Source organism: Microcaecilia unicolor, chromosome 10, assembly GCF_901765095.1.
Source record: "Microcaecilia unicolor chromosome 10, aMicUni1.1, whole genome shotgun sequence".
NCBI lineage: Eukaryota > Metazoa > Chordata > Amphibia > Gymnophiona > Siphonopidae > Microcaecilia > Microcaecilia unicolor.
The window spans coordinates 101,947,074-101,964,482 of record NC_044040.1 but is presented as its reverse complement, the minus strand read 5'-3'; the positions used below and the strand labels follow the sequence as shown (position 1 = coordinate 101,964,482).

General features: G+C 44.1%; 1 protein-coding gene across 1 annotated transcript in view; it reads right to left on the bottom strand.

Annotated features, from left to right (window-relative positions):
• Positions 1 to 16,454, bottom strand: part of NUP205 (nucleoporin 205) — a 1,281,456-nt gene extending 1,265,002 nt beyond the window's left edge. Inside the window, exon 1 of the mRNA XM_030216143.1 lies at positions 16,310 to 16,454. The gene's annotated coding sequence lies outside the window, so the exon portion shown is untranslated. The remainder of the gene's footprint in view (positions 1 to 16,309) is intronic.
• Positions 16,455 to 17,409: the final 955 nt, after the last annotated feature.

Here is a 17,409-nt window from a genome sequence, read left to right as displayed (position 1 = left end):
GCAGATTTATACGGTCTGTGCCAGAGCCGGTGGTGGGCAGCGGGACTGTGGTTGGGAGGCGGGGATAGTGCTGGACAGACTTGTACGGTCTGTGCCAGAGCCGGTGGTTGGGAGGCAGGGCTGGTGGTTGGGAGGTGAGGATAGTGCTGGGCAGACTTATACGGTCTGTGCCAGAGCCGGTGGTTGGGAGGAGGGGCTGGTGTTTGGGAGGCGGGGATAGTGCTGGGCAGACTTATACGGTCTGTGCCCTGAAGAGCACAGGTACAAATCAAAGTAGGGTATACACAAAAAGCAACAAATATGAGTTATCTTGCTGGGCAGACTGAATGGACCGTGCAGGTCTTTTTCTGCCGTCATCTACTATGTTACTATGTTACAGTCTTTTGGAAAGCTACAGAGCTGCAGCGGAACTGACCTTGTCAGCTTATATCACAAGGAATTCAGTTCACTGGTGTGTTTAAGAAAATCAGCCTCTCTAGTTAATCAGAGAGACATATCCACCAACAAATCATCTTCTCTTCTCCTCTGTCCAACAATAGCATCCCATTGCTCAGGTGATACCTATGGATCAATCACAAACAGTATACTTCCGTCCAGCAGACTTCATGGTGGTGACAATGCAAGGCCTTGTGATTGCAGAAAAGAAACTTATCAGTCACAAGTCTGATGGTAGCAAACTCCCTCTGAGTTCACATATACTTCTGGAGACTTTCGTTTCTGTGAGGTAAGCTCTTCCGCGCTTTCTCAGGAGGTAACCAGAGGCCAGTTTGCAGTAAACAACGCATCCTTGAATAAAGTCATCACAGCTATGCCAGGCAGTAGTATTCCATTGTAGAAAGATGGTTTCTGATGTATTCAGGCCACAGGCTGTAGAATCCATATTAGAACAGGAAAAGATGTCAAGGCTTACCAAGCCTCTGACTGCAAATGTGAGATAGCAGGAAAATACCCCTATAACTCCATCCAGGGTATCCGTATCATCCATAAAAAAGGCAACTTTTCTTCCTAACTCTTTGGAAATGTCACTCACAAATATATTAAATAGAATTGGCCCTAGCACATTCCATGATGTACTCCACTACTCACATTCTTTTCCTCCAATCAGGATCCATTTTCCGCCACCTTATGTCATCTGTCAGTCAACCAATTTCCAATTCAGTTTACTACTTTGGGTCCTAACTTCATACTGCTCAGTTTATTTGTGAACCTCCTGTGAGAAACTATCAAAGGATTTGTTGAAATCCAAGTAGACTGCATCAGGCTTAAGTCCCTTAACCAGTTCTCTCGCCATCCAGTAAAAAGCCATACTTCAGATTTCTTTGGCAGGATTTTCCTTCAGTAAAATGGTATCCGGCAAGTTTCCACCAAGTTCCCCCCTAGGACTATTCACCTCTGACCAATTCCCACTCAAGGACAATGCCCTCCTAGGACTATTCCCCACCCTGCAAAGTTCTTTTCTTATCGGAATCTTGTTCTTTTTTCCATCTATGCTGTACTATTTGATCCCTTTTTTTCTGTTCTCTTTGAACTTCCATAAGTAGCGGCATCACATTGTGTGATGTGGTATCACATGGCGTTGAGAGCAACGGAAGTGAAGCTATGAGTTGCTGCCAGGATGACCGGGCAGTGGTGACGCTTGGAATCGCTGACAGGCAGCAAAGATTTGTGTTAAAATAGGTTGTTTTGTATCATAATCCTGCCGGTGAGGGTTGGATTCAAATATAATGGTTTGTCTTAATGGTAATTTTCTTTGATTTACAGCTGAATCTGGTGGGCGAAGAAAAGTTTATTTTGTGGGTTTGGTTTCCAGTGAGAATCGATGTGTGTCGGGGAGTGGAAAAATGTAGTGCATTTTTTTTTAATTAATAAGTCGTAATTTTTTTTTTCAAATGTTTTCTTTGGTGGGGGGGGGGGGGGGTTCCCTGGTAACTCTGCAAAGCAGGGTTGCCACTGGGACTGTGTTGGGAGTGGAATAAGTTATTCTCATTTTTTTGTGTGTGGTGTGGCATGTTGGGGGGTGTAGAAGGAGTATCCCCCCCCCCCCCTCTGAAATGATCTGGAAGGAGATAGATTGTCTTAGTGTCTTTTCCACTTTTTTGGTTATGGGTGGGAATTGGTTCAGTGAACTAGAACCAGTAAAAACCATGCTGCCTCAGATCTTGGAGTCCATTAGAGTCTATGAACACAGAACAGAAGTATTTGTTTAGCATGCCTGCTTTCTCCTAATCACTCTCCACATAGCAGGAGTCAGCACCTTTCAGTCTTACAATTTCATTTCTAGCCTTTATCCTTACACCAATGTATCTGAAAAATGTCTCATCTCTCAATTTCTTTAGCCATTTTTCTTGTGTTTTTGTTAACCGTATGTCCCTCTTTGCTTCTTTGAGTTTTACCCAGTAATCTTTTCTGTGCTCATCTTCCCATACTGCTTTTTCCCTTTAATTTTTCAGCCACTTGTTTGGAGAACCATACAGGTTGCCTTTTTTGTTTTTGTTTACTTTCCTAACAAAGATCTGTTACCATATTAATAGCTGCTTTCAATTTGGACAACTGACCTTCCACTTCTATGCCTACCTATCCCATTAGCTCTTTATTCAGGTACTCCCCCATTTTACTCGTCAGAATGTCTGAAATCTAATGCGGCAGTCTTGTGTAACCACAATTCATTTTAGCTCGTATCTCAAACCATACTGTGAGATGACCACTATTGCCTAGCTGGGCACCCATCCAACATTAGAAACACCTTCCCCTTTTGTAAGCACCAGATCCAGATTCACCCCCCCCCCTTCACCTTGTGTTTTCCGTTAGCATTTGTCTGAGCAGAGCACTTTTGCAGGTATCCAAAATCTTTCTGCTTCTTTCTGATTTTGCAAATAGGACAGCAGAATCCATGTCAGGCAAGTTGAAATCTCCCAGCAACAGCACTTCCCTTTTCAATCCCAGCTTATGGATGTCTTCAATCAGATCTTTGTCCAGGTTCTTTATTCTCGCTGGAGATCTGGAGATGGCTCGTGTGTTGATACAGATTTTATCTTCTCTTTCCAGGATGATCCATAGCGCTTCCTCTTGTCCCTAGGTTCCCTGCATTCCAGCCACTTTAAAATTATATTTCACAGAAAATGCCACTCCATCCCTTTGGCTTGCTGTATTCATCCTAGAAAGATTGCAGCTCCGTATAGATGCATACCAGTCATAGGAATCATTGAGCCATGTCTGTGACAGCAACAAAATATCCAAGCCTGCCTCAAACATCAAGGTTTAAAAATCCTAAACCTTTTTATTTAAACTGAGCATTTGTGCTCACTGCTTTTCATTTATTGCCAATGAGTGAATGAGTTTGTGTGCGTGCACGTGTGTAATTTATATATATATATATACACACACATATACATACAGTGTCAAACCCTCTGAGGTGACTTCCTGAATGCCCTTGCTTCCTACTGTCGCCCCTACTCCTTAGTATATTTATAGGCGTTTAAACTATATGAATTATTCCAAAAAGATCCTTTTTCGTGCTACAAAGATGTAGCTCATCATTACAATAGAGCCTTTTGTTTTTTCATATATTGCCTCATCCCCTATGTATCTAAAAGATTCTTGCTGACATCAAGCTTTGAGCCACTTATTAAACTGTCCATATTATATACAGTCTTTTTCCTCTCTCTTTCCACAGGTAGGTAATACTTCAGAAAAAGCTACAGTCCAAGCCAAAGACTTTAGCCCCACTCCCAGTTTCTGGAAAGCTATCTGTTATCCAAGTATGCCATTATCTAAATTATTTGTCCCCAGGTAAATTGCGATATCAGTGTAGGAATCTTTACAGTCTTCCCTAATTGTATTCAGTATTTGGTTATTATTCCTACTGAGGATCTGGAAAGCATTTTATTTGCACGGGACCCATGGATGGTGTTCCCAGTTAATGCCTCTGACAATGGAAGCACCAAACAAAGGATTTTCTGTTTTGAGCTGATTTATCAGTGGTTTAGGGGCGTCTCTTGGATTGAGTTATCTTCCTGCACACTGGCTCCACCTCAGTTCTTATTTTCTAAGCATCATAATACTTCAGTGCAGCAAAGGAATTAAATAAGGACAACGGCAGGGAAGGAAAATGCCTCTGTGCCACAGGTTGTTATCTTCCTGAGCGTACTGTGGTTTTCCTATTCTTTGTGGCAGTGGGGATGGTAAATTAGTGTCAGTTGTATAGACCTGGAAGCTCCATTAATTGCAACCAATTCCTGTTTTGAGTTTGAGCTCCTCTTTCCTTAAAGACAGAATGGGCAAACCTTAAGACTCTAGACAGTGTGCCTTAGGACTAATACACAAGGTAAAATTATGTATCATACCTGATAATTTTCTTTCCATTAATCATAGCTGATCAATCCATAGACTGGTGGGTTGTGTCCATCTACCAGCAGGTGGAGATAGAGAGCAAACTTTTGCCTCCCTATATGTGGTCATGTGCTGCCGGAAACTCCTCAGTATGTCGATATCAAAGCTCCATCCGCAGGACTCAGCACTTAGAGAATTACACCCACGAAGGGACACTCTGCCCAGCTCACCACCGCCGAAACGGGGGAGGGGAATTAACCCAGCTCATCCCCACACAAGTGGGGGAGGGGAATCCGTCCAGCTCATCCCCGCGGAGCGGGGGAGGGACACCACACCCGCCGATGCGGGGGGATCTGGCTTATCCTGCAACCGCAACCGCGGGAGGAGCTGACTGACCCTAACACCGCCGAAGCGGGAGGGGTACAAAGCTGCCCTACAGCCGCACGAAGCGGGAGGGAGTGCCGGCAAAATTTAAATCTCAATCCAGCCCCGTAAAACGGAGGGGAGAGGAATGCAGCAGCTCACTGTAACACAAACTCGTCTCAACTCTTGAAGAATCCAAGTGAAAAAACTTGAACACGAAGTCTTTCTGAAGTAACTGAAGACTAAACTTGAACCTGAAATGCAACCAGAATAAAAACAGTACAGATATCTGGGAGGGGCTATGGATTGATCAGCTATGATTAATGGAAAGAAAATTATCAGGTATGATACATAATTTTACCTTCCATATCATCAAGCTGATCAATCCATAGACTGGTGGGATGTACCGAAGCAGTACTCACCCAGGGCGGGACATTGAAATCCCTGACCTCAACACTGAAGCTCCAAACCGGGCCTCCGCCCGTGCAGCCACAGTCAAGCGGTAATGCTTGGAGAATGTATGAGCCGAAGCCCAAGTTGCCGCCTTGCATATCTCTTCCAAGGAGACGGACCCGGCCTCTGCCATCGAGGCCGCCTGAGCTCTAGTGGAGTGAGCCTTCAGCTGGATAGGCGGCACCTTCCCCGCGGCCACATAAGCCGCTGCAATGGCTTCCTTGACCCATCTTGCCACTGCAAACAGGACAAACAGATGATCCGATTTCCGGAACTCATTGGTCACTTCCAAGTATCTGATGATGACTCGTCTCACATCCAGATATTAAGAGCAGAGTACTCCTCTGGGTAGTCCTCCCTACGAAAGGAAGGGAGACAGAGCTGCTGATTCACATGGAAGCGAGAAACAATCTTGGGCAGGAAGGAAGGCACTGTGCGAATAGTCACTCCTGCCTCAGTGAACTGCAGAAAGGGCTCTCGACATGAGAGCGCCTGGAGCTCGGAAACTCTTCTGGCTGAAGTGATAGCCACCAAAAAGACTGCTTTCAACGTCAGGTCTTTCAGAAATGCCCTCGACAAGGGTTCAAAAGGCGGCTTCTGCAAGGCTCTTACCACCAGGTTGAGATTCCACGCAGGCACCACTGAGTGCAGAGGAGGGCGCAGGTGATTAACTCCCTTGAGAAAGCGCACCACATCTGGCTGCGAAGCCAGGGAAGCACCCTTCAGGCGGCCCCTGAAGCAAGCCAGAGCCGCTACCTGGACTTTAAGGGAACTGAGCGACAGGCCTTTCTCCAGACCTTCTTGCAGGAACGCCAACACTGAAGAAATTGGAGCAGTGAAGGGAGAAAGTGAGCCTGCTTCACACCACGCTGCAAATATACGCCAAACCCTGGCGTAAGCAGTAGAAGTAGAGCGCTTCCTCGCTCTCAGCATAGTGGCAATAACCTTGTCTGAGAAGCCCTTCTTTCTCAGACGCTGCCGCTCAATAGCCAGGCCGTAAGACCAAAGGGGGAGGGATCCTCCATCACCACGGGACCCTGATGTAACAGGCCCTGCTCCACTGGCAGCCGCAGAGGATCGTCGACTGAGAGCCTGATCAAGTCCACATACCAGGGACGTCTGGGCCAATCCGGACCCACCAGGATTACCCTGCCGGGATGCTTTGCCACCCGGTCTAGCACCCTGCCCAACATGGGCCAGGGCGGGAACACATAGAGAAGCTCTTGAGTCGGCCACTGTTGGAGAAGAGCATCTACTCCCAGGGATCGAGGGTCCCGTCCTCTGCTGAAAAAGCGCAGCACTTGGCAATTGGCCGATGACGCCATCAGATCTAGGCTCGGCTGGCCCAAGCGCTTCGTGATGTCCAAGAACGCCTGAGCAGATAGCTGCCACTCTCCGGGCTCCAAGGTATGGCGACTGAGAAAGTCCGCCTTGACATTCATGACTCCGGCAATGTGGGCGCTGCTGTGCGTGACCACCACCTGCTGAGATAGAGAACATACTGAGGAGTTTCCGGCAGCACATGACCACATACAGTATAGGGAGGCAAAAGTTTGCTCTCTATCTCCACCTGCTGGTAGATGGACACAACCCACCAGTCTATGGATTGATCAGCTTGATGATATGGAACTAATGTTGCTCTGAATGAAAATCATGTTGATTGATTGGAATGAATATGAACAAGTATACTATGTTAAGGGATACCAATGAACAGATTATCAATGTATACTAGGATATCTATATAGAAGCGGGAATGAGTAAAGGATAATAGATTTGATATACCATCTTTCTGTGGTACAGTCAAAGCAGTTTATATTTATTACAATCAGCAAAGCTAGGGGTGGATGCAGGGAAGGTGGGAGGAAATACAAGAGTAAAAATGGGCTTGAGTCTACAGACTCACTGTACTATTTAATATCTGATGTTTTATTTTTTTTCCCCTCTTGTAGACAGCCAAAACAGGTCCAAATAGAGATTTTCTTACACTAATGGCCACAAATTAACAGCAGTACACCAAAATAGTGGAAAACGACTACTAGAAAACAGTGAGCAAAAAAACTTGATGAATGGACAAAAGCAAAAGGCTTATTTTCCTTTTTTTTTTTTTTTAAAGCAAGAAAAATGCATGAGTAATACAGATAGAATTAAATAGCACAGCACTTAAAACTAGCCCAAACCAAGCAATGAAAAATGTACATTACTACGGAGAATCCTTCTGCAGTGCTATATACATTATGCCAGTTCTTACTTATTTATTTAGATTTTGCTCACACCTTTTTCAGTAGTAGCTCAAGGTGAGTTACATTCAGGTACACTGGATATTTCTCTGTCCCAGGAGGGCTCACAATCTAAGTTTGTACCTGAGGCAATGGAGGGTTAAGTAACTTGCCCAAGATCACAAGGAGTAGCAGTAGGATTTGAACCGGCCACCTCTGTATTGCAAGACCGGTGCTCTAACCACTAGGCCACTCCTCCACACACCTTGCATTCCACCTATTCCTATTTAGTTCAAGGATGGATTACAATAATTTTATTTTATTTTTTGTTACATTTGTACCCCGCGCTTTCCCACTCATGGCAGGCTCAATGCGGCTTACATATTGTATACAGGTACTTATTTGTACCTAGGGCAATGGAGGGTTAAGTGACTTGTCCAGAGTCACAAGGAGCTGCCTGTGCCTGAAGTAGGAATCGAACTTAGTTCCTCAGTTCCCCAGGACCAAAGTCCACCACCCTAATCACTAGGCCACTCCTCCACTTGCAGATGTCCTCCAGAGCAAACACCTGGGCATCTACCTACAAAAAAAAAAAAAAAAAAAAAAAAACATCTGTGCCTAATTGGATTGGGTCTGCAGGCTCCCCAGGAACACCTTCCCTCAAAAATGTAGGCTACCTCAATGGCAGCCTTTATTCAACTCGTTATTGAGAATTTAGAGGACACTTAACCCTTTCTTGGCTCTTGAAAGGAAAACCACTCGATTTGAAAATCAAAAGGAACTGAGAAGTTTTTTAGCTGCCTCCATTTGTCTTTGCTCAGAAAAAGCTGGCAAGACAACTGCATAATTCACATGAAGCAGAGAGACCACCTTCATTAAAAATGCAGGCACCACCGAAAGGGAGACCATCCTGAGCTTCCAACTGACAGCCTTTATTCAACTCATTATTAAGAATTTAGAGGACATCTAACCCATTCGTGGCTCCTGAAAGGAAAACCACTTGATCTGAAAGTCAAAAGGAACGCTAGGAAGCTTTTTAGCTGACTCCATTTCTCTTTGCTCAGAGAAAGCTGGCAAGACAACTGCATAATTCACATGACGCAGAGAGACCACCTTCATTAGAAAGGCAGGCACCACTCAAAAGGAGACCATCTTGAGCTTCCAACTTCATGACAAAGTATCTATAGGGCATTCCGAAGACGACTGCCAGGGCATCGAGGGGCAAGCCCATAGTCTACCCTATCTCAACCATAATAGAAGAATTAAAACTATCAAGAAGAGGCGAGTAAGGCTATCGCCATCTTGCCCCCTGCCTTCATCTCTTTTTTTTTTTTTTTTTTTAACACTTCTAAACCACTTAGTACCACCATTGTACAATAGACTATATTTCAAATTTTTGCAAGTAAACAAATAAAAACTCTCTATCCTATCTTCCCTCTCCTACCTTTATTCCAAAGTACTGTAAAGTCTGTTCCTATATGTTTTATGACAGACCACTAACCATTTTGGTAGCCTCCCCCTCTGGACAGATTCCATCCTGTTTATATTTTTTGAAACTGTGGTCTTCAGAACTGTACACATTAATCTCATCCCATGGCTTTTCCTACCATCTTTATGCTGATGACTCCCAAATCTATCTTTCTACCCCTGATATCTCACCTTGCATCCAAACCAAAGTTTCAGCGTGCTTGTCTGACATTGCTGTCTGGATGTCTCAACGCCACCTGAAATTAAATATGACCAAAACCGAGCTTCTCATTTCCCCCCCCCCAAACCCACCTCCCCGCTCCCCCAGTTTTCTATTTCTGTTGATGGCTCTCTCATTCTCCCTGTCTCCTCAGCTCGAAACCTTGGGGTCATCTTTGACTCTTCTCTCTCCTTCTCTGCTCATATCCAGCAGACCGCCAAGACCTGTCGTTTCTTTCTTTACAACATCCGTAAAATCCGCCCCTTTCTTTCCGAGCACTCTACCAAAACCCTCATCCACACCCTTGTCACCTCGCGTTTAGACTACTGCAATCTGCTTCTTGCTGGCCTCCCACTTAGTCACCTCTCCCCTCTCCAGTCGGTTCAAAACTCTGCTGCCCGTCTCATCTTCCGCCAGGGTCGCTTTACTCATACTACCCCTCTCCTCAAGACCCTTCACTGGCTCCCTATCCGTTTTCGCATCCTGTTCAAACTTCTTCTACTAACCTCTAAATGTATTCACTCTGCTGCTCCCCAGTATCTCTCCACACTCGTCCTTCACTACACCCCTTCCCGTGCACTCCGCTCCATGGATAAATCCTTCTTATCTGTTCCCTTCTCCACTACTGCCAACTCCAGACTTCGCGCCTTCTGTCTCGCTGCACCCTACGCCTGGAATAAGCTTCCTGAGCCCCTACGTCTTGCCCCATCCTTGGCCACCTTTAAATCTAGACTGAAAGCCCACCTCTTTAACATTGCTTTTGACTCGTAACCACTTGTAACCACTCGCCTCCACCTACCCTCCTCTCTTCCTTCCCGTTCACATTAATTGATTTGATTTGCTTACTTTATTTATTTTTTGTCTATTAGATTGTAAGCTCTTTGAGCAGGGACTGTCTTTCTTCTATGTTTGTGCAGCGCTGCGTATGCCTTGTAGCGCTATAGAAATGCTAAATAGTAGTAGTAGTAGTAGTAAAGAGGCAATACCACCTCCTTTTTCCTGCTAGTCATTCCTCTCCCTATATACCTACGCATCCTTCTGGATTTGAAATCACCTTTTCTGTTTGGTCACCATAAGATCAAGTACATCCACCAAGGTCCTGCTTTTTTATGCACATACTTCACCCCTTACCAGCTTGGAGAGAATGACACTGAGGTCCCATGACACAGGTGAAGGTATGACAAGGGGCTTTAACAAAAGCAAACCTCTCATGAAGTGAATTACTAGAGGATGTTCAGAGATGGGCTTAACCTCTACACGTTGATAAGCACTAACTGCAGTGAAAAGAACCCTTACCGAGCTGGTCTTGAGACCAGACTGATAGGTGTGAAAGGTATTCAAGCAGTCTGTGTAGGGCAAGAAACGAGATCTAGGGCCTTGCCTCCTCCATTTGTAACACCTCTTAGTGGACTCTTTCCTAGAAGTCAGAAAGACCCAGGAAACACCTTATGAAAGACCCAAGGAAGCAAATTCTAAGTTCTCAACATCCAGGCTGTAAGGGCCAGAGACTGACGGTTGGGATGCAGAAGAGATCCCTCGTTAGGCCTCATGAGGGTCGGAACACACTCCAATCTTCACGATTCATCAGAGGATAACTCCAGAAGAAGGAACCAGATCTGCCAGGCCAGTAAGGTGCAAACGAGTTTCAGCAAAGTCTTCCCCACAAGAGGAACGGGAGAATATGCATAGAGAAGAAGGCCTGGCCCCCAATAAAGGAAGGCATCTGACGCTAACCTGTCATGAGTATGAAGCCTGGAACAGAACTGAGAGACTTTATGATTCATGCGAGTGGCAAAGTGATCCACCGAGGGGGTGTCCCACGCTCAGAACATCCCGAAATTACAGGAGATTGATCTGGAGATCTGTTTCCTGGGCGGACCAAATACCTTGAGCGTAGAGTCCATCTACATGAGCACCCAACCAAGGAGAGATGCAGCCGTCAGCACTTTTCTATGGTTGAGGAATTTGGAATGGAAGTCCTAGAATCAAATTGGATCGAATGGTCCACACAACAAAGCAAACAAGTGATGGAGACACTCGGATGGCATCTCCAGATCTCCCGTGGCTTGACACCACTGGGAAACCAGAGTCCATTGGGCTGATCTAATGTGAAGGCGTGTCACGTGTCACAAACTGTGGACACCATGTGGCCCAACAACCTCAACATCTGCAAGCCATGACAAGCTAACAAGCTCAAACATGAGACACCAGTGTGACTACAGCATCTGCTCTCGGCCCCAGGAGAAAGGTTTGAACCCTCTACATATCGAGCAGGGCTCCAATAAATTCCAAATGATTTGGTGGGGTGGGGGGGGGGCAAAGATGGGACTTAGGATACTTTAAAATGAACCCTAGTGGCTCAAGCACCCAAATAGTCCTCTGCATGGACTCCTGAGCACCATCCTCCAAAGTGCTCTTCACCAGCCAATCATCAAGGCAAAAGGACACATGCACCCCCAGCCTGTGTAGTGATGCTGCAACTATTGCTAGGCATTTGGTAAACATCCTGAGAGCTACATGAGGCCAAAAGGCAACACGCGGTACTGGAAGTGGTGTGTTCCCAACCGAAACCGAAGATACTTCCGGTAAGCTAGAAGTATCGGGATGAGATGCGAGTGTGTGTGTCCTTTACATCCAGAGACCATAGACAATCATTTTCCTGAAATAAGGTGAGAAGGTTGCCCAGGGAATCCATCCTGAACGTTCTTTGACCAGGAATTTCTTCAGGGCCCTTAGATCTAGGATGGGACGAATCCCCCGTCTTCTTTTGCATGAGGAAGTACCTGGAATAGAATCCCTGCCCTTCTTCCCCTGGTGGAACGGGTTCGACAGCATGGGCCTTTAGAAGAGCAGAGAGTTCCTCTGCAAATACCTGCTCGTGGGCAATTTGGAGGTTTATGAAGCTAATTTAGGGCATATTCAAGACGGATTACTTGGAGAATCCACTGGTTGAAGGTTATAAGGGGCCTTTTGTGGAAAAACTTCAGCCTCCCCCTCCCCCCAAGTCATGTAGTTGGGCAATGCTCTGCAGAAGCCAGTCAAAACCTTGTCCCTTGCTTTGACTAGGATTTCAGGTTAATTTTTGAAGAGGGGCTATCTCTGTTCTGCATGTGTGACTGCAAGGCCAAGTGTTCCCCAAGCTAAGATAAGTTTTAAAATTCTGGGCGGCATGCAGGAAGGTGAGGACGGACCGGCGGAGGACTGTTGTGGGAGAAGAGGTCAGGCTGCGGTTGGGACTGGCACTCGGAGGAGAGGGGGCATGGAATTTGGAGGAGAGGGAGGGGGACGGGGAGGGGAAGGGGGCAGGGGAATGCACCACCTGTTAAAAAAAAAAATTCAGCACCCCCAATCATTTTGAAAAGTTGGCTCCTATGGATTGGTGAGGCAAGATTTCCCTCCACTAAATCCATGTTGACTTTGTCTCATTAATCTATGCTTTTGAATATGCTCTGTAATTCTGTTCTTAATAATAGTCTCTACCATTTTGCCCGGCACCGACGTCAGACTCACCGGTCTATAATTTCCCGGATCTCCTCTGGAACCTTTTTTAAAAATGGGCGTTACATTGGCCACCCTCCAATCTTCCGGTACCATGCTCGATTTTAAGGATAAAATACATATTTCTAACAATAGCTCTGCAAGCTCATTTTTCAGTTCTAACAGTACTCTGGGATGAATACCATCCGGTCCAGGAGAATTGCTACTCTTCAGTTTGTAGAACTGCTCCATTACATCCGGCTTCCTGTTTTTAATGTATCTAAAAACATTTTTACTATGTATTTTCGCTTCTAACGCTAACTTTTTTTCAAAGTCTTTTTTTGCCCTCCTTATCTCCGCTTTGCATTTGGCTTGGCATTCCTTATGTTTTACCTTGTTACTTTCAGTCGGTTCTAATGACTTCCTCTACCTTACTGTTTAGCCACGCCGGCTGAAGGTTGGTCTTTTTTCCACTTTTTCTAATACGCAGAATATATTTGTCCTGTACCTCCAGGATGGTGTTTTTAAACAGCATCCACGCCTGATGCAAGTTTATTACCCTGCAACCTGCACCTTTCAGTCTTTTTTCACCGTTTTTTTCATTTTGTCGTAATCACCTAGGTGGCTTAGTACCATTGATTACCAGACTGTGGAATGTTTCCCTTGGGAAGAAAGGTCTTACTCTTTTGAGTTTCCACACTGAATGGAACATTTTCTTTGTTGTGTTTTTCGCTTGGGTTTCTAGAGTGAGATTTCTGTCAATTGTGACTCTGAGAATTTTCAGGGTTTCTGAAACAGGAAGGGTATACTCTGGAGTACTTATGGTGGTGGGTTTGTACGTGTTGTATTGTGATGAGAGGATGAGGCATTGTGTTTTTTCTGCGTTGAGTTTTAATTGAAATGCATCTTCCCAGGAATTCATAATTTGGAGACTGCGTTTAATTTCATTTGTGATTTCTGTGAGATTGTGTTTGAACGGGATGTATATCGTGACATCGTCTGCGTAGATGTAAGGATTAAGGCCTTGGTTGGATAGCAATTTGGCTAGGAGTGTCATCATTAAGTTGAAAAGGGTCGGAGACAGCGGTGATCCTTGTGGTACTCCACATTCTGGTTTCCATAGTGGTGATGTGTTCGAGTTTGAGGTCACTTGGTATGTTCTTGTGGTTAGGAAACCTTTGATCCAGCTGAGTACGCTTCCGCCGATCCCGAAGTATTCTAGTATATTCAGTAGTATTTTGTGGTTTATCATGTCAAATGCACTGGACATGTCGAATTGTAGGAGGAGTATATTATAACCAGTTGCTATTGCTTGCTTGAATTTTGTTCAGAGAGTGATTAGTACTGTTTCAGTGCTGTGGTAGGCTTGGAATCCTGATTGTGATTCATGTAGTATTTCGAATTTAAGTATTCGGTGAGTTGTTTGGTAACCATGCTTTCCAACAGTTTAACTATCAGAGGGATGGATGCTACTGGGCGGTAATTGGTGATGTCATTTGCTTTTTTCTTAGCATCCTTGGGTGGTGGGGTGAGTAGTATGTTTCCTTTATCCTCAGGGAATAATCCATGTAGTAAGATGTAGTTTAAGTGTGATGTGAGGTCTGCTATGAAGCGTTGGGGAGCGGATTTTATTAGGTTGTTAGGACATATGTCTAGTTTGCAGTGGGATTTGGCAAACCTGTTGATCGCTTGGGCAACAATTTCATCAGTAAGTAGAGCAAAATTTGTCCAAATTCGGTCTGCTGGATATTCATCGGGGATTGGGTCTAGGCATTCAAAGAATTTTTCGTGGTCAGTGGTGTTGGGTGGTAGGATGGTTTGAAGCTTTATGATTTTCTCGTTGAAGTATTTGGCAATGTTGTCTGCTGATGGGGTGTCTGTGTTTATTTATTTGTAGCATTTGTATCCCACATTTTCCCACCAATTTGCAGGCTTGATCAATGTGGCCTACATTTGCCGTAGTGGTGATTGCCATTTCCGGTAACAGAATTACATTCGGTATTGCATTAAGGTGCATACATACATAAGGAAGAATACATTATGGTGATAGATTGTAATGTAGCATATGTTAGATCATCAATTATAGAGAAATCGTTTTTGATACAAGGATTAAAGTGGTATTGCATTAAGGTGCGTACATACATGATAAAGAAGAACACATTATGGTATTTCACATAGGTTCCAGAGTAATAGTTTAGCTTGTAACCTTTGTTAGGTCATCAATTATATAAAAATCATTTTCGGCATAAGTATTAAGTGGTATTGCTTGTTCGTTGATAGTAATGAGGTTGGTCAGTCAAGTGATAAGAGTTCGGTTCTGTCTGATCATTCTTATTATTTTAATAGTTAAGATGGTTAGTTATGGTATGCCTTCTTGAACAGGTCAGTTTTCAGTAGTCTTCGGAAGATAGTTAAGTCTTGTGTTGTTTTTATAGCCTTCGGTAGTGCATTCCATAGTTGCGTGCAAATGTAGAAGCTGGTTGCGTATGTGGATTTGTATTTTAGTCCTTTACAGTTGGGGTAGTGTTGGTTGTGGTAACTGGTGTGCATCAGCTAATCTCTGAAAGCCTTTAGTGTTGCCCCAGGAGACTGACATGCTCCATATCAATGACCCCCAGAGTGAAGCCCATTTACTTGAGTCATTTTATCCCATGTTTGTTAAACCTATTCTCATTCATTGTTAGTGTCTTACGTGGAGGAGGAATTTGGAAAGGTAGGCTCAGCATCAAATTTTGTGAATGAGGACAACGTCGAATCCTGCCATGTCCTCGGTGTGGGATTCAAGGATGCTTGTCTTAATGGCCACCATTAACACCCAACATCGAGGCAAAAACTTACTCGGTGCCGGTGCATCCTCAGTGTCCAAGATTTTTCCAGGAGTTGTAGGGACCAATATCAATGGACCGAACTTAAAAACGCCAAAAAGTCTCTTGTGTGGCATTTCTAGACTCTTAAAGGTCATTTTCTGCATTTGAGTACAGAAATTACAATTAGAGGCTTTGTGGTCAGGTCCTAGGCACAGCAAGCACCAGTTGTGAGGGTAAGCCACAAACATGACCTTGCTGCAAAGAGAGTACATTTTAAAAGCACAGGGAGGTTGTTGGTTTTTTTTTTTTTTTTTTTGGAACATCAGAAGCAAAATAGCCGTAGCAAAATCAAATGGCTCAATTGTTGGGGGAAAAAAAAAAAGCAGAAAGATCTCAGCCGGAGAGCTTAGGCCTAAGCAGGCCAAAGATCTACATAAAATTAAAAGAAGCTTAAAAATGCCAAAAGAGACTAAGAAAAAGAAAAGGGAAGGAGAAAAAAAAATAAATCTTACGCCACTCATGAGAAGGCTACCAAAAAAGCAGGAAAGGTTGCCAAACGAAACACGCTGATAAGAGCATTAAAAAAAAAAAAAGAAAAAAAGAAAGACGTCCTCTCAGCTCCATGCACAAAAATAAATAAAAACTGCCTGGTCCTGTGTAGCTGAAGTAGGTGGGAAGATGCATGCGCAGTCAACGCTGTCAAACGATTCTAGAAAAATCAGAAGCTGGACACTACCTATGCCAGGGCACCCTTGGATGATGTCACCCATCAATGATAATGGTCTGTACTGCTTCTCCTTGGAGGAAGTTTAAACACCCTTTAAATAAATAGGCATTAAATTCAGGGTTTTTTTTTGGATTATTGAAAATATGCCCAACTCTGTCCCATAGTCTGAAAATGTTCAGATACTGCTAGATCGTGTTGTTCAAAAGTCTGCCTATGGCAGCCCAAAGGGGGAAAAATAAATAAATCTTACTTTAGCTCCAATGTCCATGTCTTCCCTCGTCGAGACTGAATGAGGGTCCGTAGAGAATTAGCAATACATCTTTTCCCATCCCAGTATAAGAGGACAGCAACTAGACCCCTTGTTAGTCCAGGAAAATGAGGCTGCTGGTGTTCACCTGCAGAGACACACACACAAAAAAAAATCAACTGTAAATCATTAATTCCAATAAAGCCCCTACTTTGGGTCAGACACGGATTGTCCAAATTTCAAGTGAAATAAACAACTATTGATTTTGGCTTATTTTATTTTCCATAGTAAATTCCTCTCATGCTCCCCAGGTAGCTTTCTTTGTCACTATGCTCCTAACCTTCACAAAACTTTACCATGCACATCTGGTGGTATTTTCTCTACCTCTGCTGTTATGTTTAGACCAAACATTATGTCATCGTCCTGTGGTGGTGGTCATTCCATATGACTTATTTTTTCAGAGGACAAACTGGACAGACTCCTCACACATTGGCGATACCACCGACAAGAGCCCAAAGAGCTAAAAACAGTACAACAGCAACTTTTCCAGAAGCTTTTAGGCCATCTCACCATGCATCCATGTCTGTTCCTGCCTGTCAACGTTGTGTGGAAATTCAATCTTTTCTACACAGAGCTGATCAATCTGTTTCTAGTTGCAGTTCCTTTTATTTGCATAACAAAATATTCTAACTACTGTCTTATCAAGTGGTTTTGAACATTCTCTCTGTATTTTTAGTCAGGTTTTTACTAGTTTCTAGAAATTCTCTCTTTATTCTCAGAACTCACTTTAGGCCTATTTTCTGGCCTTGAGAACCCAATTGCGGTATTTTTGATACCATTGAGTCTTGATTTCACTGTGTATTTTTCTGGATAATATGTCCCAAAAGAAAACCCCCAGTGGCTTCAAGAAATGCTCCCACTGCAACCATATCCACTAGGGATGCCCGTACACAGTGCCTGCAATGCTTGGGACCTGATCATGATCACTCATTGTATTTGCTCACAGAAGGTATGATGCAATTGGTCCATGCTTTGAAAATGCCAAGGACAAATCAAGATCAAGTACGCAGGAATTTTTGTTAGAGAAAAGCAGAGTTTTCAGA